This window comes from Ciconia boyciana, chromosome 7 (genome assembly GCF_034638445.1).
Source record: "Ciconia boyciana chromosome 7, ASM3463844v1, whole genome shotgun sequence".
Classification (NCBI taxonomy): domain Eukaryota; kingdom Metazoa; phylum Chordata; class Aves; order Ciconiiformes; family Ciconiidae; genus Ciconia; species Ciconia boyciana.
In genome coordinates this window covers 55,981,208-55,998,639 of record NC_132940.1, presented here as the reverse complement: position 1 = coordinate 55,998,639, position 17,432 = coordinate 55,981,208, and positions in this window count along the sequence as shown.

Genomic DNA, 17,432 nt, shown 5'->3' with positions numbered 1-17,432 from the left:
TGGGTCACTGCTTTGAATTAAAATCTGCTTTTTTTTGGTAGGTGAGCAGGCTTGACACAGGTTGGCTGGTGCCAGCCTGGCTTCTGTGCCTCAGTTTCCCCTCCAGAGGATACCAGCTGCTCAGGAAGAGCTGCTCATGAGTCCGACAGAAGATGCATAGACAGGGCAAGAGGCCACAGTCAGACTCCATCTCCATTGGCATTGCCAGGGGGAATTTTTCATGAAGACATGAGATGGCCACACAGCATGGTATCAAGAGAGGAGTCACTGAGTTAATTTGACTGCCAAATTAGCAACAAGGGGAGTCGTTAATGAACACGTCATGGTTCTCTGTCCCGGCCAGCGCGTTGCTGCCCAGGGCACAGGGAGGTGAGCAGAGCTCAGCAGCTGGGCAAAGAGGACAGGTCAGGGGCCCCGGCGAGGCGTTCACCCCGTGCCCCGCAAACAAAGCCTGGTGCAAGCGTTGCTGTTGCAGAAATTCAAAGCAAAAGAGGGGCTTGGGATTGGTGTTCCCAGTGGCACCCACCCTCCCGCCTGCACCGGGACCCCTCGCTTCCCCAGCGAGTCCTCCCCTTCCTGCAGCCATCCCCAGAGCATCCATCCTGCCCCAGCAGGGCCTGGGCGCTGCTCTGTCCCGCACGCACCTGCACGTGCACACACACACACACACACACGCGTGTGCACACCCTTCCCAGCCGTGCGTGGACCGCTCAGTGCTTCCCCCGTAGCTTTGCTCCTGCTGGAAGGTGCCCAGCACCAAGGGGTGATGCTTCACATGCAAACCCGAGAAATTATTAAAAGAAAACAGGCCATGAACACTTCAGACTCAAGCCTGGGACACTTTTTAAAGCACCCAGGCTGAGGCACGATGGAGCTGGAAACTTTTCACATCAGGGTGGGATTTTGCAAGGTTTTGGACACCAGGAAAAAAACCATTTGTTTTTCCATCCCTGCTCTTCCTCTCTGCACGGTCACAGCTCGAGGCCCAGGGAACAGGAGAGGCATTGGGGTGAAAGCAGCCCCAGCCCTGCTGCTGCGATGAATACCCCAAAACTCTTTGGTGCATCCCGGGAGAGCCGAGGCTGGCGGCCAGCACTGCTGGGGCCTGGATGTGTGCTGGCTCCCAAGGCTTGGCAGTAAGAGGCTGGTTAAAGCAGGGAACGCAGTGTGGAAGGTCTGCAAGGAGCACAGCTCTGCTATGGGGGGCTCCAGGCTGGGGACAGGGATGGCAACAGGGGCCTGGGGCTGTCCTGGGCTCTCTCTGTGTAAAATTTTCCCTGTGCCTCAGTTTCCCCCTCTGTAGCTGGGTCAAACATGTGCCCAGGGCCTGTGAAGGTAAAATAACCCTTGGCCAAACACACAGCTACTGAAAAGGCCTGACACACCAGTATGAGCATTCCTGACTGTACCCAGTGCATCGCAGGACCGTGCTCTGCCTCTCTGCAGCAGGCAGGGCTGTCCCACCACCCCAAACACTCAATGTGCTCCGTCTGGGCCACCGAGCCCCAAAACATCCCCCCTCCCGCCCGGTGCCCTTCCCAGCAGCTCTGGCGGGGTCAGAGCCACCTTCCCACGGGTGGGACGGGGTGAAGAGGATTGCTCTGCTCACCCGTCACCCCGTGGGGTGCACCAGCGGCTGCTCAGCTCCGCCGTGCCGGTACTAGCGTGGGCAAGGGCAGGTTCCCCGCCGGCCCCGGGGTCTGGCAGCTCGCAGGGCTCCTGCCTGCCCGCAGCCCCGAGGAGCCGGCAAGAGGGGGACAAGGATGGGGACCGGGATGGGGGCCAGCATCCTGGACAAAAGGGCTGGATTATTCGGTACAAGCATACCCCCTGCCGACGAGCTGGAAAAACACAGCTCCCCGGACAACCCCCAAAAAAAAAAACCCCTAAAACCAGCGGACAAAACCGGGCGGGCCGGGGCGGCCCCGGGGCGAAGGCCAGCGGCTGGAGAGGGGCCGGGCGCCAGCAAGGGGCTGGAGCCGGGCGTCGCCGGCAACACGCGTGAACAGCCGCCCACCGCCGTTCCGCCAGGCCCGGCATTAGCAAGTTTTTTCCACAGGAGGTTTGAGGTTTCCAGCCTTTCCCGGCCGGCCCCTCCGCGCAACACACGGGACCCCTGCGAGCCCCCCCCTCCCCAGCCCCGCGGGCAGGGGGTGCCCGGCGGTGCCCTGGCCTGGGGCATCCCCGGGGTTGGTTTTTCCGGTGCTTGGGGTTGGTTTGCACTTTCCCCTCCGGGTTTGCTTTTTTTTTTTGGCCTTTTTTTTTTTTTTTTTTTTTAATTCTTCTCCCCCCCCCCTCCCCTTCCCCGGCGTGGGGGGGGGGCCCGCCGGCAGCGCTGCCCCGGCCCGACCAATCAGGGCCCTGTGGGGTTGGGGGAATCGGGCCGTGGGCTTTAAAAGCGGAGCCCTTTGTGCGCCGCAGCCCGGCGGGGCCCCGCACCGGCGGCCGGCGGGGCCGCCATGGGATGCGGGGCCGCCATGGGATGCGGGGCCGCCATGGGATGCGCGGCCGGGATGGGATGCGCGGCCGCCCGCCCGCCGGGAGGAGCCCCGGACCGCGCTGCACCGGCGGCCTCAGGACCCCCAGCTCCCCCCTCGACAGGTATTTCTTCCCCCTCCCCCCAAATAAACGTGTGGCAGCCCGGCCTTGCCCTGCTCGCCGTTTTTGCCGGGTCTGGGGTGTTTTGGGTTTTGTTTTGTTTTTCTTTAACCGTCTTGTTTCCTTCCTCCTTTGCACATTCTGGTTTGTTATGGTCTGGTCTACTGGATGAGGCTGGGCGTGTTGTGCTGGTGGCGTGGGGGGCTGAGGAGGCTGGGGTGATGGGGGCTGCTGGTGGAGCTGGGGGTGCTGACTGCTGGTGGAGGTGTCGGGGCCTGTTGGGGACAGCTTGGTGTCACTGGCTGCTTGTGGCGATGGGGTGAGCGTAGAGCTGCTCCCTGGGGCCTCTCTGTTATTATAGGGTCGCTCAAGGGGGTGGGATCAGCACTGCCCATTGCTGCTGCCCCAGGCTGGGTGCTGTAGGTGCACCTCCAGGCTCTCCTCCCAGTGCCCATGGCCAGACTCCCCCAAACCCTTTGAAATTTGGCCCTGAACAGGCCCCACTTCAGCCTCTTCCCAGGTACCAGCTTGGCTGGGGGGGGGGGGCACTCAAACCTAAACTGGGGTGTCCCTGCAGCTGCTTTGTCACCAGGTAGTTCCATGAGCGGTGGCCCCAGGCAGCAGCTGCAGCCTTGCTCTGTCCCCAGCCAGCCCCGCTGCAGTGGGACCTGTCTGCATCCCCCCAGCTCAGCCCTGGTTCCCCCCTGCATTTTGACCAAAGCCCTGTTCCATCCCAGAGCTGCGCTGTGTCCCTGAAAGCAGAAAAGCTCCCTCCTGAGCTGGGTGGTGACGGTTGGAGCTGGCCGACAGCACCACGGGCACTGGATCTGGCCTGTGTCACTCTTTCTTCCATGTCCCTGACTGCTGTGCTGGGCTGGGAGGGGACACACTGGTGGCCCAGGCTGGAGCTGGGAGGCAGGAGAGGGGTTGGGTACGTGGTGGTTAGCTATCCCACCTGGGTTTGCTCTTTGCTCCTGAGGGAGCCCCAATGCTGGTGGGGACCCAGGAGTGGTAGGGAAGTGGCAGGCTTGGCTGGGAAGCATGAGAGGCCCCAACCTTTGCACCGTGGGAGATCACGTAGTGAACTACGGTGAACTTGGATGCCAGAGCGGTACGTCTGTGCCAAAGCCACTGGCCTTGCGTTAGCAGAGGATGGAGGAGACATTGGTCACAGTCACCTCTCCTCACCCCTGCTGTTACAGGGATGAGACCACCCTGATTGCTGGCTGGAGTGTGTCTGAGCACCCACGCAGCTCAGTGCACCCCAGTGGGGCTTGCAGTCTCCCTTGTGGCCCCACTTGGGATGGGAATGAGCCCTGGCTGGGGACCAAGGGCAGGCACTCGCAAGCCCCCACGTACAGGCAGCCATTGGTGTGGCCATTTGCAAGAGCGAGAGCCAGGGCTGACCGCAGGAGCCGGTGGTGGCTGTGGGGGACCTGGTTGCTGCAGGGGGCCCGGTGGCCCCAGGGAGCAGCTTGGGGGCTGTTACGCAAATCAAGAGGAGCCAGGAAATCTGTTGAAGGGCTGCAGAGGGCAGAGGAGTGAGTCTGAATTTCCCGTCTTGCCTCTGAGTCACTGGGGCTGACTTCCCTGGCTCCAGGATGCTGTGGTGGTGCCTCACCCCACAGGAGGGACACAGTGCCCCAGCTCCAAGTGATGGCCACCACCAAGCACTCCACCCTGGTGTGGCCAGCTTGGCACCATCCCTCCTCCCTGCAGACCAAGCCACAGGTGAGCACATGGGATGTCATTTGCCTTGCACAGAGGAGCAGAGCCCAGACCTCGGAGCAGCCCCTGGTATGTTGGAAGGGGACAAGCTTACCCGGAGCCTGGCCTGGCATGGGGAAGAAAATTAGTTCATGGCAGCTAAAGGTCCCCATCACCACATGCTCTTCCCCAGTGCCTGCTGGAAGCAGCCTGGCAGGCAGATTTCCTCTGGCACAAGCAAAACACACGTGGGTAAATGCCCTTGTGCCAGAGGAGATGGGCATCCCAGCAGGATGAGGCGTGCACAGCCCCTGGGCTGTTCTCCACAGGAGGAATGCCCCATAATAATCCTAAAAGCACCTTTGGGTGATGGAGGCCAGGTACCACGTGGCCCTGTGACACTGCCTGCAGACTGGCACTGTTGCTCCAGTGGGACATGGTGACCATTTTTGCTGCCCCAAGGCAGGGTGAGCAGGATGAGCCCCTGTGCTGCTCGCTGGGCTCTGGCTCCTGCTGCAGCCATTTGCCCCTGTGCCCTCCTTCCCAGCCGCCTTCCTGTGCTGCAGGGAGGCAGAGCACAGCTGAAAATTCACCCACGGGGTCCCCCCCTTCCTGCCTGTTTGCTTCCTCCCCTCCTGGCCTTGCTTTTCAGCGTGGCTTCCTAAGAAAACAAAGGTCACACCGTCATGCTTTGCCTATATATACACACAAACACACACACGTGTATGTGCGGCTGGCGCTCTTCTAATAAACTTTGACCACATTTCCATCCCGGTGGACAGAGAGGCGGCAATCTGCAAACATGCGTAGGTCAACGGGGACAGCAAAAATGAGCAACTGGGGGAGGGAGAGAGAGGCTTTCCTTTAGCACAGAGGGGAGCTGCTCTGCAGCTCAACCCCTTATTAGACAGTGGAGAAGCCACACATGGGGCACCCAGCACACTCCACCTGCAGGAAGGACTGTGATCTGGGTTCACACCTGAGCCATACTGCTGTGGGAGCTCCCCAGGGAGCGATGGCATGACTGCCAGCCTGCTCACCTGGGCTGAGCCCTGACAGACTCATTCTACAGCTGGGGAGGAACTGAGATGCTGGATATAGGTATAAAAAAGATGCTTTTTTCTCTGAGGGGCATCTGCTGGTATCTAAAAATGCCAGTTTTCTTTCGTGCAGAATGGGAAGTGTCCCTCCTCACTCCCTGGCAACTGCCTGTGCCCTCCCTGCCTGCACCAAGAGCCTGTCCTCTCCCACATCTCCTCGGATGTATTTTAAGCAGTGGCAGGGCAGGAGTGCCGGGTGGCTGTGCCCGTGCCCAGCCTGATTCAGAAAATCCCCACATCGAACTCTGGCTGGGAATGGGGCGATGGGGCACAGGGTCTGGCTCTGAGCCCAGTACTAATGGCTGCCTGGCTCCCGAACCCCCTGGCAGCCCCAACCTGCACCCCACACACCCCAGAGATGCTTCTGGGGGGAAGTTGAGCGCCACCAACCCAGAGGCAGCAAGCTGCCACTGAACATGCTCATTCCGCAGCTCCCCACTCCATCTTCCCTCCAAAAAAGCCCCAACTGCCCAAAACCCACTACAAAATCCACCCATGGGTATTCAGGTTGAGAGCGCAGGGGTTGCAATGAGTTATCTGCTGTAGTTTTCCAGAAACTTCCACTCTGGACTTGGCGTTACCACAGTGTTTCCCTTCTGTCTCAGCAGCGGGGTGCCAGTGGGGACAGTGCTTCAGCCTGCACTATGCTCGGCAGCGCTCGGGACAGAGCCGGAGCTGCCTGTGGGCTGGGGACAATGAGCAGATAACCTGCAGTGCCCTGTGGGCCTTGCTTCCTTCACTCCGTTCAGTCTAAAAAATAGTTTAATTATTAAAATACACTTTGGGAAGAGCTTTAGGTTGAGCAGGTAAGGACAAAACCCTCCCAGGCTGCACGGCAGTGGTGCGTCTGGAGGATCAAAACACCGTCGCTGCTCCGTGGAGGTGTGACTCCTGGGCACGGCTCAGGACAAGTGTCCCTTTCTGTCCCCAGGCTGCAACCAGTGCTCAGGGGGAAGCACTCAACCGGGGGCCAGGCTCCTCTTCCCAGGACGTGACTCCTCCGGGGCTGTGCCCCCCGCTCCTGGGTGAGCGAGGGCTGCCGGGCATGGGGAGACGGGGCAGCTGTGTGCTGAGCCCTGGCCCTCAGCCCCCCAAACCCACCACTCCATGCTGCAGGCAGCTGCCGCGTTGCCCCGCGCCTCCCTCCGCAGCATGGCTGCCACGTGCGCTGCCTGCAGCTCGGCACGCAGGCGCCTGCCACCCCACAGCAGCCACCCAGTGTGAGCCAGCCGTCCCTCCGCCCTTCCCTGCCGTCACACGGGCTCCAGATGGGGTTTTATTGCATCCTGTTTTGCAACGGCAGCGGGGACGTGCCCATCGCGGGGCTTCGGCAGGTCCTGTGCCCCCAACCCTGGCAGGACGGGGCTGAGCTGGGGCAGGCGGGGAGGCTGCAGCTCTGCCGGCTCCCGGCTTTGGGCACTGACCGTTAACATTGCTTTTTTTTACACTCATTATCACCAGGACGTGGTTTATTCCCAGGAAGGAAGCTGGGCAAAAGCATGCTCTTAAAATGCTCCAGCAGCCTTTGCAGTGGGAAGCCTGAGGGCTTCGCCAAGCAGCTGTCTGAAATTAGGGTAGTGGGCTGCAGGGAAGTGGCCTTTGAGCACTGTCAGGCTGCCCCAGTGCCCCCCATCACCTCCCTCCCCTCTCACCCCAGCCTGGGGGGGGTTCCTGGGCTGAGCAGGGGGGGGCTTGGCAGCTCCCCTGTTTCGTGGAGGCAGGAGGGGGCAGACCGAGTTATCTCCTCTGCTGGGAGGGGGCTGAAGGTGAGCGCTGCTCTGGCACCCAGCCCAGCGGCAATTACTCCAGCGGCATCGTGCGCAGCGATGATGCCACGCTGTAGGAATGGCAGGGGTGGCTCGTTTCTGCTCCCAGAGCACGTGGGAGCCACCAGGCTGGTATGGGGCTCACCCGGCCATGCCCCATGTCGGGTCTTCCCAGCCCTCGTGGGGGGTCCTGAATCTTCCCAGCTGTGACCCCCCCAGCCTGGTGCTGCCCTGGATGTTTCCTCTCCTGGCTGCAAACGGGGAACTTCTGCCTTGCAGTAGGCAGGTACGTGGGGTGCACCCCATGAGGATGTTCCCATGACCTGGTGTCCCAGTCACCTGCATGCTTTGGGCTTGTGAGCAGGATTTGGGCTCTCATTTTGACCACGCATGGCACGTTCCTGGTCTTTGTGGTCGCAGAGGGAAGCTTGAAAACAGACCTGAAGGCGAAAAGAAAAGGAGCCCCTTGGGCTGGTGCTTTCTCCTAGGGGTTTGAAGACAGCTGTGGTGGTGGGACGTGACCTGGAGCTTTCCAGCCTCTTCTCAACCAGAATTCACTTCTGTTTCCCCAGCTATAACATTTACTTCTCTCTGAAAAACACCCCTGCTGCCATTGTCACCCTTGGCCTTGCCGTGCACCCAGGCGGCAGGATGTGGTCCTTGCCCCCCTGCAACAGCTGCTTCTTCCCACCTCTCCCCCCTCTGGCCCTGCTCAGCACTGATGCCCTGGGCTCCCAGTTGCACTGGTGGACACTGGGATTGTGGCTCTTGGCCAGCTTTCCTCCCTCGCAGCATGGAGTGCTAGCTCAGGCTCCCAAGGCTGGGGGTGCTCACACCCCATCTCCCTCCATCCATGGGTACCCGCTCCCCATTTGTCTCTCCAGCCTTGGCTCTGGGTCAGGGTTTGCTGCTGCTCTGCCCCAGAGAAGGGACACCAAGCCCCAGTGCTTGTCTAGCACTCAGGGCTGACCCCCCAAATAATATTTCTCTCCTTGCAGACCCCCATTAGCTCTGCTCCCCATGCCTGCCAGCCATCCCACGGGATCTCAGCAGGAGGACAGACACCCACCACCCAGCCCACTCTCGCTGCGGCACGCAGGGAGCCCCCATCCCCCCCATGTGACCTTGTTTGGGGCCTGATGGTTATTAATGCGAGCTCAACAGGCAACTCCTCTCGGTGAACAGGCCAGCTGGTACTTGAGGGATGGAGGGGAATGAGGGTAGGGAAGAGGGAGCAGCTCCTGGCCAGATCCAAACCTGGGCAAGAGATGCGGGGAGAGGAAAACCACACGTTGCAGCAGGTGGATGCACGGGAGAGCAGCTGGCAGCGGGGAAGGTGGGCCCTGGTCCACCCTGGTCCCCAGGGCCATTGCTCGGGGATGTGCTGGGGGATGTGGCGCTCCTCTCCTCTGCTCCCAGCCGCTTCTGCAGGAGGCTGGCACACAGCATCCTCCCAGACACATCTCACCAGTGCAGGGCACGGGCAGGCCAGCGGGTTCATTGCGATGCTGAACTCCTTTGCAGGGAGGGGATGGAGAAGGGAACTGAGTATTTAATGCCAGCAAAGTGCCTTGACGCTGGTGGCTGGAAGGCACCGGGGAGGGTATGAGAGCCGTGATAGGAGTACTGCTCACCGGCAGCTGCCCGGGGCAGGGTGGCACTGGCGCACCCGCCGTGTCCTCTGCCCTGGCTTTTTGGCTGCTCTGCTGATGAAGGCATGGGTTGCCAGTCCTGCTTGGCACCCAGCAAGAGCACCGTGGGGTAGAGGAGGTGGGGCACAACAGGGGCTGGGGGCTTGTGCATGCAAAAGCAGGGGCTGTGTGGCTGAGGATGGCACCGGGCCCTGGCCCCAGCCTGTTTGCAGGTGAGCTGTGCCCTGCACTGCTGCTTGGCTCGATTTCTCCTTGGAGGGCTACGGGGGGCAATGCAAGCCCTATGTGGGGGGAGATGTTTTGGTTGCATCCAGCTTAAAGTTTGGGTAGTGCCAAAAGCCAGGGAGAGCTGGGAAAAGCTCGTGTGCAGTGGGAGGCTGAAGAGATGGGGCTGTCATTGCCGGGACCAGATAAACCTGAACGGGGGAACGGAATCAAAAGCAGATGGAAGATGAGCAAAGGAGCCGGGAACAGCGCCTGCAACAGGGATTCGGGGGGAAGGATGAGGCCCTTGCAGGCGGGTCCCCGGGCCGTGGCGGGGAGGACTGGGCAGGGGCTGGGAGCAGCATCCCACCCGCCTCCCCTCATTCCCCGGCCTCGCACGCCCTCCAGCGCCGCCCGCTCCCTCCTCTTCCTCTTCCCGGCAGCGGCTGGGAGCCGCCTCCAGCCCGGCCCCGCTGCCATCCATCCCCCCGCGGGCACCGGCGAGCAGGACGGGGCAGCGGAGACCCCCAGGGTCCCCTCCCGGGCCCCCCCCCCCCCTCCCCGTTTCTGATGCTGGTTTTTGTGGGATCAGCAACGGGGGGCACGGCTGGGATCGGCCGTCCCTCCTGCCACCCGGGAGGGGACGGCAGCGGGAGGGACGGTGCACCCTTAGCACCCCGCTCTGCCAGGGGACCCTGCTGCCTGTCCCCACGGGGTGACACAGGGGGGGCACAGCACACCCCTCTGGGTGCCCCCCTAAAACAGCGCACCCCACTGGTTGCCCCCCCGCACAGTGCCCCTGCTGGCTGCCCCTGGGACAGCACTGCGCGGGGGTCTGGGGGCTCAGGGCTGCCGTCCCAGGGAGGCTGGGGGGGGTCAGAGCAACCTTTGCAGCACCCCAAACCGTGCCTGGGGTGTCCTTCTGTCAGCTGCCTCCCCTTGGGGCGCACACACACTCACACACCTACCCCTGCACCCTCACACTGGGCCCTTGCTCGCACACTGGGGAGGAAACGGCGGGCACAGCCTGGACACACAGCATGGGTGCCAAATGTGTGTGCCCCCACATGCACACTCACACACACACACACCCCGAGCCACACACAGACTCCCATGTACCCCCCCAGTGCTCATGTGCACACATGTGCACACTCACATGCGCTCTTGCTGTCACACCCCCTCCGCCTGGCACACACATGCGCACACAGCCATGTGAGCACACACAATGCTGTGTGCAGAGACACACGTGCACTGTCACACGTGAGCACACACGGTGCCGTGTGTGCAGGCTGTCGTGTGTGCATGCGCCCATGTGCAGACTGTCACACGTCAGCATTGTCCCACGTGCAGAACGTTTACACACAGTGTCACACGTGTGCACATACGGCGTCATGTGTACAGGATGTGTACACACAGTGTCACGTGTGCAGACTGCCATGTGTGCACAGACACATGTGCACTGCCACATGTGAGCACATGGTTATGTGTGCTGTCACATGTCATCACACCAACTCCCATGTGCACGCGCTCTCCCATGTGCACCATCACGTGTGCACAAACTCACACGAGTGCCCAAGTCATGTGCACACGCGGTCACGCATGCACACGTCACCTGTGTCTCTCTCCTGTGCACACCCAGCATCTCTCCGTGCCCCCCCTTGCACACCTGCCGTGTCCCTCGGGGACCACCACGGCCCTAAGGCAGCACCCTGTGCTGGGCTGCGGTGCGGGGGCAGGACGAGACCCGGGGGCACACGGGAGGGCTGGGGTGAGGAGGGCCGGCAGCACGGCCCCAGTGTTGCTTCCACCAGGCTGAGGCCGGAACAAACTCATCACACGTGGGCGTGAGCCAGGCCTGAAATAACGCGCCTCCTCAAGTACAACTCGGACATGGCGGGGGGTGGCTGTGGCGGGGGAGGGGCCGGGGGGACACGCGTGTCCCCGGCCGTGGGGCACGGGGCGGGTGGGGGCTCTTTGTTCCTCCCGCCGCCGGTCCTCCATGATGTGGAGAGGGCGCGGGCGAGGCCGGTGCTGCGAAATGGCGGCCGGGGGGGCGGGGATCGGGGGGGAGCAGGAGGAGGAGGAGGAGGAGGAGGGGAAGGCCGGGCGCCCTCCCCGCTCACGCCGCCGCGCACACAAAAGGCTGCAGGGAAAACACGGAGGGCAGCGGGGCGCCGTGCGGAGCGGCCTCCCCGGGACCCCGGGACGGGGCTGCCCCCCGAGCCCGCACCCGGGGGCGCGCCCCGGTCCCGCGGCGGGGCCGCCCCTCCCCGCAGAGGTGTGTGTGTCCCCGCGGCACGCACATCCGTGGGGGGGTGAGCTCCCGCCCGGGGCAGCCCCGAGTGAGGGATGGGGCGGTGTAAGGGGGGGGTGGGGGGGGGACACGACGTGAATCCGGGCTGGGGCAAGGAGGCTGGTGGGGGTGCGAGCCGGGAGCGGCGGGACGGATGGATGGAGGGAGGGACGGGGGTTTGCTCCGTTGCCCCAGCCGGTGCTGGCAAAGTGCCCCCACGGCCCCCATTTCTGGGCACATCCCTTGGTCCCCCAAGGGGGAACGAGGCATGCCGAGCTGGCTGGCGTCCCCTGCCCAGCGCGGCGGCCGGGCGAGCACCACCAGGAGCGGATCGGGCCACCTCCGCCGGTCCTGCACCCCGTCCCGGCAGGCAGCGCGGTTCCCGTGCCCAGCGCTGCATCCCGGTGCGCCCGGGTCCGTCCCACCGGGGAGGGCTGCGGGCCCAGCACCGGCGCATCATGGTGGCACAGCCGTCGAGAACCGGCACCGGGACATGCTCACGCCCATCCACGTCCCGGCCCCTCCGGGACAAAGCCGTGCTCCAGCAGGCTGGGAAAACTCGGCAAGTCCGGGCACAAAGCGGCTTTGTGCCGGGCTCTTTGTCTGAAGAGGCGCAACGGCTTATTCCCGGGTGGCCAAAAAAGGGCCCCACAGCTGGCACCCCACGAGCACCCCAGCAGCGTGCCCCCGCCCAGCCCCGGGTAAGGAGGATGCGCGTCGCTGCAGACGCTGGTCCCTTTGCTTTTTGGGATGGGGCCCTTCCTGGGGGAGAGGCTGGTGGCGGGGAGGGAGGGGACCCGCCGAGCAGGGAAGCCTGGGTCCCCCAGCAGGTCTGGCTTCCTGGGCAGGTCGGGCTGGTTCAGAGGAGCTGCGGGGCCGGGGTGGCTCTCCCCAGGGCCCGTGGCTGCTCCCCAGGGCCCGTGGCACGCACAGCAGGCAGCTGGCAGGGGGGGTTAAGACTGACCCACACGCGTGGGGCAAGCTGGCAGGGGCTGTGGGCACTGAAGCCCATAGAGCAGGGAGGGGGCATGGACCAGAAATCACCCCTCCACCCCCCTTGCTGTTAGTCCTCCCCTTCGTCTCCGCTGTGCCCGCATGTCATGAGTTTGTTCAGTCTCAGCCTCATGGAAATGAGGAGAGGGGCCAAGCTGTAGCCCCACCCCACGCGCTCGGTGTCAGTTGAGTATCTCCACCTCTGGGCAGGTTTGGAGTTGCTGCCTACCCACCCAAACCACATATGGACCCTGCAGCTTCCGCAAGATTTGCTTGTTTCCCTGCAATGAGGGCACCCCCTGCAGCAAACCCCCCTCCTGCAGTGCCACCAAGGGGCTGATCCACCACCCCGATCATCTCAGTAGACAGCATTGGCACTGGCAGGTGTCACCATGGCTGTCACCCTCCCCTGGCTGTGGTGAGGGGTTCTGCCTGGCTGGAGAGGCCAAACACGCGTGGGCCAGCACTGGGCAATGTCATCACCCCACAGAGAGCAATATCGCCCCTCACGCACCCCCCATGTCCCTCCACAGGGTGCAGGTTTGGGTCCCCAAAAGGTGACATGGAGGCAGGGCACCATCTGGTGGTGCCTGGGCTCAGCGCATGCCAGCCCACACGCACGCTGCCCACCCACATGCTCCCGTGCCCACTCACACAGTGGGGCCCCCACGTGCATGTGCACACACACGTGTATGTACCCCATTGCCCACGCACTCGTGCACGTGTGCACACACAAATATGTGCACTGAGCACACGCACACACAACCCCACATGTAAATGCACCCCTCCGTGTTTGCACACCCATTTGCACACACCCACGGTGCACATGCGTTCACCCATGCACGGGTGCACACAGCTGCAGGCACACGCAGGTGGGCGCACAGGTGAGCCCACAGTTGCACACACAGGCACGGGGCGAGCGTGAGGCTCAGTGGGACACAGGGACCCACGCGTGGGCCATGTGTGTGAGCATGCACAAACATGCGGGGTGACAGTGCGTGCAGGCAGACAAATGGTGCTGCACTCTGATTTTCAGGCAGGTGGGCAGCGCCAATGGGGTCAGCACATGTGCGTGGCATACCTGCCAAATTCCCCGCTCCTCTGGGGCAGCAGAGCTGGACCAGGCTTTTATTTCTTGTGCCCAGCAGGGATTTCCCTCCTTTCCTCCTCGAACCTGGGGTAATTTTCACTGCTCTGCCACAGCTTCCCTGGGGGTCCTTGGGCATGTCACTTGACCCTTCCCATCCCCTCCCGCTTGCCCAGGGTGGTGGCTGGGGTGGCTGCAGGCACTGGGCATCGTGGTGCTGGGGGGGCAGCCACAGGGAGCAAGGACAGGGCATGGGTCCTTCCCAGGACCCCGAAGCCTCGCAGGGCGGGCAGCCACTCTCCAAGGGGTGCGTATGGCTGTGGAGGTTTTGGCCACCAGCCCAGCTCGCACAGCTGGAGACGGAAGAAGAGCTAAATTTAAAGGTGTCTGGGGGGTGGGCCGGGGGGGGGACCGGCTGGCGCAGGGCTTCTCTCCATCCGCCTGCACGGGAGGCATGGGGCGCAGGCATGTTTTCGGCCACCGCACCCTCTTTCTCGCTGGGCAGTTGCAGGCCTGGCAGGGAGAAGTGCCTGTTTCATCAGCGGGAAACGACGCTGGGCGCCGAGCTCGAGCGGTGTCACACACCCCAGTGGGGACGTCCCTTCCCCTGCACGGCCCAACCTGTTCCCAGCACGCACCCACAGATACCCACACCCTCCAGCAGCCCTACTGTGCACACCCAGCCACGCTCACACACAGCTGGACATGTGTGCACATGCACAGCTGGACGTACGCACGCAGGGACACACACTCATACCCCCCCAGACCCTCTCACCTGGGGCCAGCCCCCCTCCCATCGCAGGCGCTGGGTGCACACACGCCCCCATCCCCCCCACAGCCCCGGTCCTTCACCCCCCACAGTGTTTTGGGGTAGTAAAAGTACCATTTGAGGGTGCTTACAACTTTTATTTAAAAGTCCCTTTCCAAGATTATTTTCAGGGCTGCAAGCCAGGCACAAAGCCTGTATGCGAGCCTCTCACGGGCACAGAGAGGGGCTAAAAAACCCACAGACAAAAAATGGGGGCCACACTGCGCCCCAAAAGCTACCTTTGGCCACACTAGCCTGCAAAGACAGGAAGCCCCGGGTAAACCCTGGGGTTTGTCAGTGGGAGCGCCCATGTTTTGGGGAGCAAGGAGGCATCGAGCTGGTGGGGTGCCTGCGATGCCACCCCAGCACCCGCAGGCTCTGGGTCAGCTACATGGGTGCTCCCGGCCCCCCTCCCCATCAGACCCAGGACCCGGCAGACGCTGGCGGGCTTGGAGTTGGCTAAAATGAAAATAGAAAAAAAAGCCTGGGACGCCATCCAAAACTGCTTAGCATTAATTAATTCGTACCCGCGACGTGATCTGCCCTCAGCCCCAGAACATCCTAACATAGTCACGGCCACGGCCGCCCGCCCCAGCCCGCCTGCTGGCCGCTGCCTTATTTTAGGGTGGAGATGGTGCGGCCGCTGTCCTGGCCCTTGAATACAAATTGCTGCTTACCACCAGGCAGGTTTCCGGTGGGTGCCGGGGGCTTTGGGACGTGGGTGGTGGAGTGAGGGCAGCCATGCCAGTGTGCATGGCCTCAGCTATGGGGCTACAACCCTGGTTATGGGGCTACAGCCCCGCTTGCCCTATGGCAGCCTGCCAGCTCCCCGAAAACCACCCCAAAAAACCCCCGGGGGCTGGGGCAGCACAGCAGTGGTGCCACAGCGGGGCACCCCATCACCCCTGGGAGATGAGATGGGGGCCCGCTCATCTCTTGCCCCCCACGAGGCGGGATGTGGGCACCGATGTGCTGGGTCTGGCAGGCGCCCAGTGCTGACACCTCCCTCGAGGGCAGAGCAGAGCTGCCTCGTTTCCCCATGTCCCACCACTGCTGTTACCCCAAAACCCCCTTCTCCTGCTCATACAACCCATTCCCCTTTGATGGGATGAGGGGGCCGGGCATGGCACCCCAGCCTGGCCCTCGCCACGGGGTGCGAAGTGTCTCCTTCTGCCTCCGCCTGCTGCTGCCTGGCTATTTTTATCCCTGGCAGCAGGCAGGGGCTGTGCCGGAGCCACAGCTGCCGGCGGGTCTGGGGGCAAGGGCTGGGGCTGTGCTGGCAAGCCGGGCACTTCTCGGAGTCTGGCTCTCTGCAGTGGGGAAGCAAGGGGACATCCTGGTGTCATGGAGTTGGGGACAGCGATGCCACCCTGCAGAGTTTGCTCCATAAATCCCCAGCTACTGGAGTCCTGGGATGGGGGAAAGTGAAGCCAACCTTGAGCCTGGCCCTGGGAGAGGCAATCCCCCATAAGCGGGAGTGGAGCTGGCTCGGGGGACACCAGCTACCGCTTTTGGGGCCAGGGGTGGGAGGGAGGGAGGGGGAGGCAGGGGCGAGGGGAGCAGGCAGCGCCGTGACTCAGCCGGGGGTGGCAGCGGGTGAGGTGTTTGTGTTTAGTTTCTAACGTTACGGTTTCCACAGCACCGGGAAGCAGCCCCGGGGGGCCGTGGGGGGCCGTGGGGGGCCCGGCAGCACCGAGGGCGGGATGGGGCAGCAGCGGGACCAGAGTAGCCGCTCTGCCACTAACGCCACGACAGCTAAAAATACTGCGGGCTATTGTCGCCGGCAACAAAGCAGCTGGTGTATTTTTAGCATTATCTTCGCTGCCATCGGCTCTGCCGCCCTGCCGGGAAGCCCTGTGCCCGCTCCACCCGGGTACTGCCCTCAGAGAGCTGGGCAGAGCCTCCCACCTGCCCCCGGGCACAGCGCCCGCAGCCGCTGTGCCTCAGTTTCCCTCCTGCACACTGTGCTATGGTGCCAGCCCTCATCCCGCCGCTGTCATCCAACTCCCTCCACCCCACAGATGGCCCAGAGCTGCCACACTCGTCCCCTGCACGTCCACAGTGTCCCCTGCCCCTAACAAGTGCCTGGGGACGCGCAGCTTGCAGGGCGGCCGTCTCCATCCGGGCAGCTCCAGTCCAGCCCAGGCAGCTGGAAGGGGAGGGCAGAGACCAGATGCAATGAGTTGTCCGAGTGTCACCAGGAGACCGGTGACACTCCTCCCTCCTCCCTGCCGGGGCAGCAGCCTTCCCCTCCTCTGCCATTCCAGCAGGCAAAGCCAACGAGGCTGCTAAGCCGCCCCGTCCAGCCCCACTCAGCAGGGAGCTGTCATTGCTCGTCCTGGGTGAAACGAGTTGGCGTGGCCTCAACACAGTGGCCAGGCGGCCGGGGAGGCAGCAGGGAGGGCTGTGCCAGGCTGTGTGGGCTCTGCCAGCAGCTGGGCACAGCCCCAGCCCCAAAGCACCAGGATAACACTGGATTTGTGCAGATTTCCCCACCAAAACAGAGAGGGAGGGAGGTTTAACTTGCCTTTTCCCTGCCAGAGCAGCTCGGCTTTCCGTCCTTCTGGCGAGTCCTTCTCCGCGGCAGAGAGAACAGATCGGAGTGACTTGTCCGCAGCAGCTCTGGGGCAGGGACGGGGTGGCGGCGATGACCCAGAGCTGGGCTCGGGAGGTGGGTGGCTGGAGACAGGTTGGATCCACGGGTGGGCTGCGGCTGCCAGCGCGACTGCCTATGGGCACTTTGCTGGGCAGGGGGCACAGCCAGGGCAAGCAATGAGCCCGTCTGGTTGCGCTTGGATTTCACAGCACAGCCCTAAGCTGGGGCTGCTGTGGCCTCACTGTGATCCCTCCCCAGCCAGCTGGCTGCACCCCCCCATCGCCCGTGTAGGAAGCTCGGGACCAGGGGACCGCTCTCATGGCAGCACAGGGCAATTAATAACTCGTCCAAGGCCAAGCAGGAGGGACTGGTCACCCCTTCCCTCTGCTCCTCAAGTACCTGCTGCCCCTCCCGTCCTCAGAACAGTCCCAGCATGTTCCTCACTGCACACTGGGAGACCCTTCTGGTTTGCACAGGGGTGGTGGCTCTGCGCCCCTCTCCCCTGCCCTGTGCTCCCTTGGCATCCCGCCCCGCTCTCAGCTTGGGGTCCTGCTTGCTCTAGCTGCAGAGCCCCGGGCAGAGCACCCTCTCCCCGCAGCACAGATGGTCGGGGGGGTCCCTATTGCAA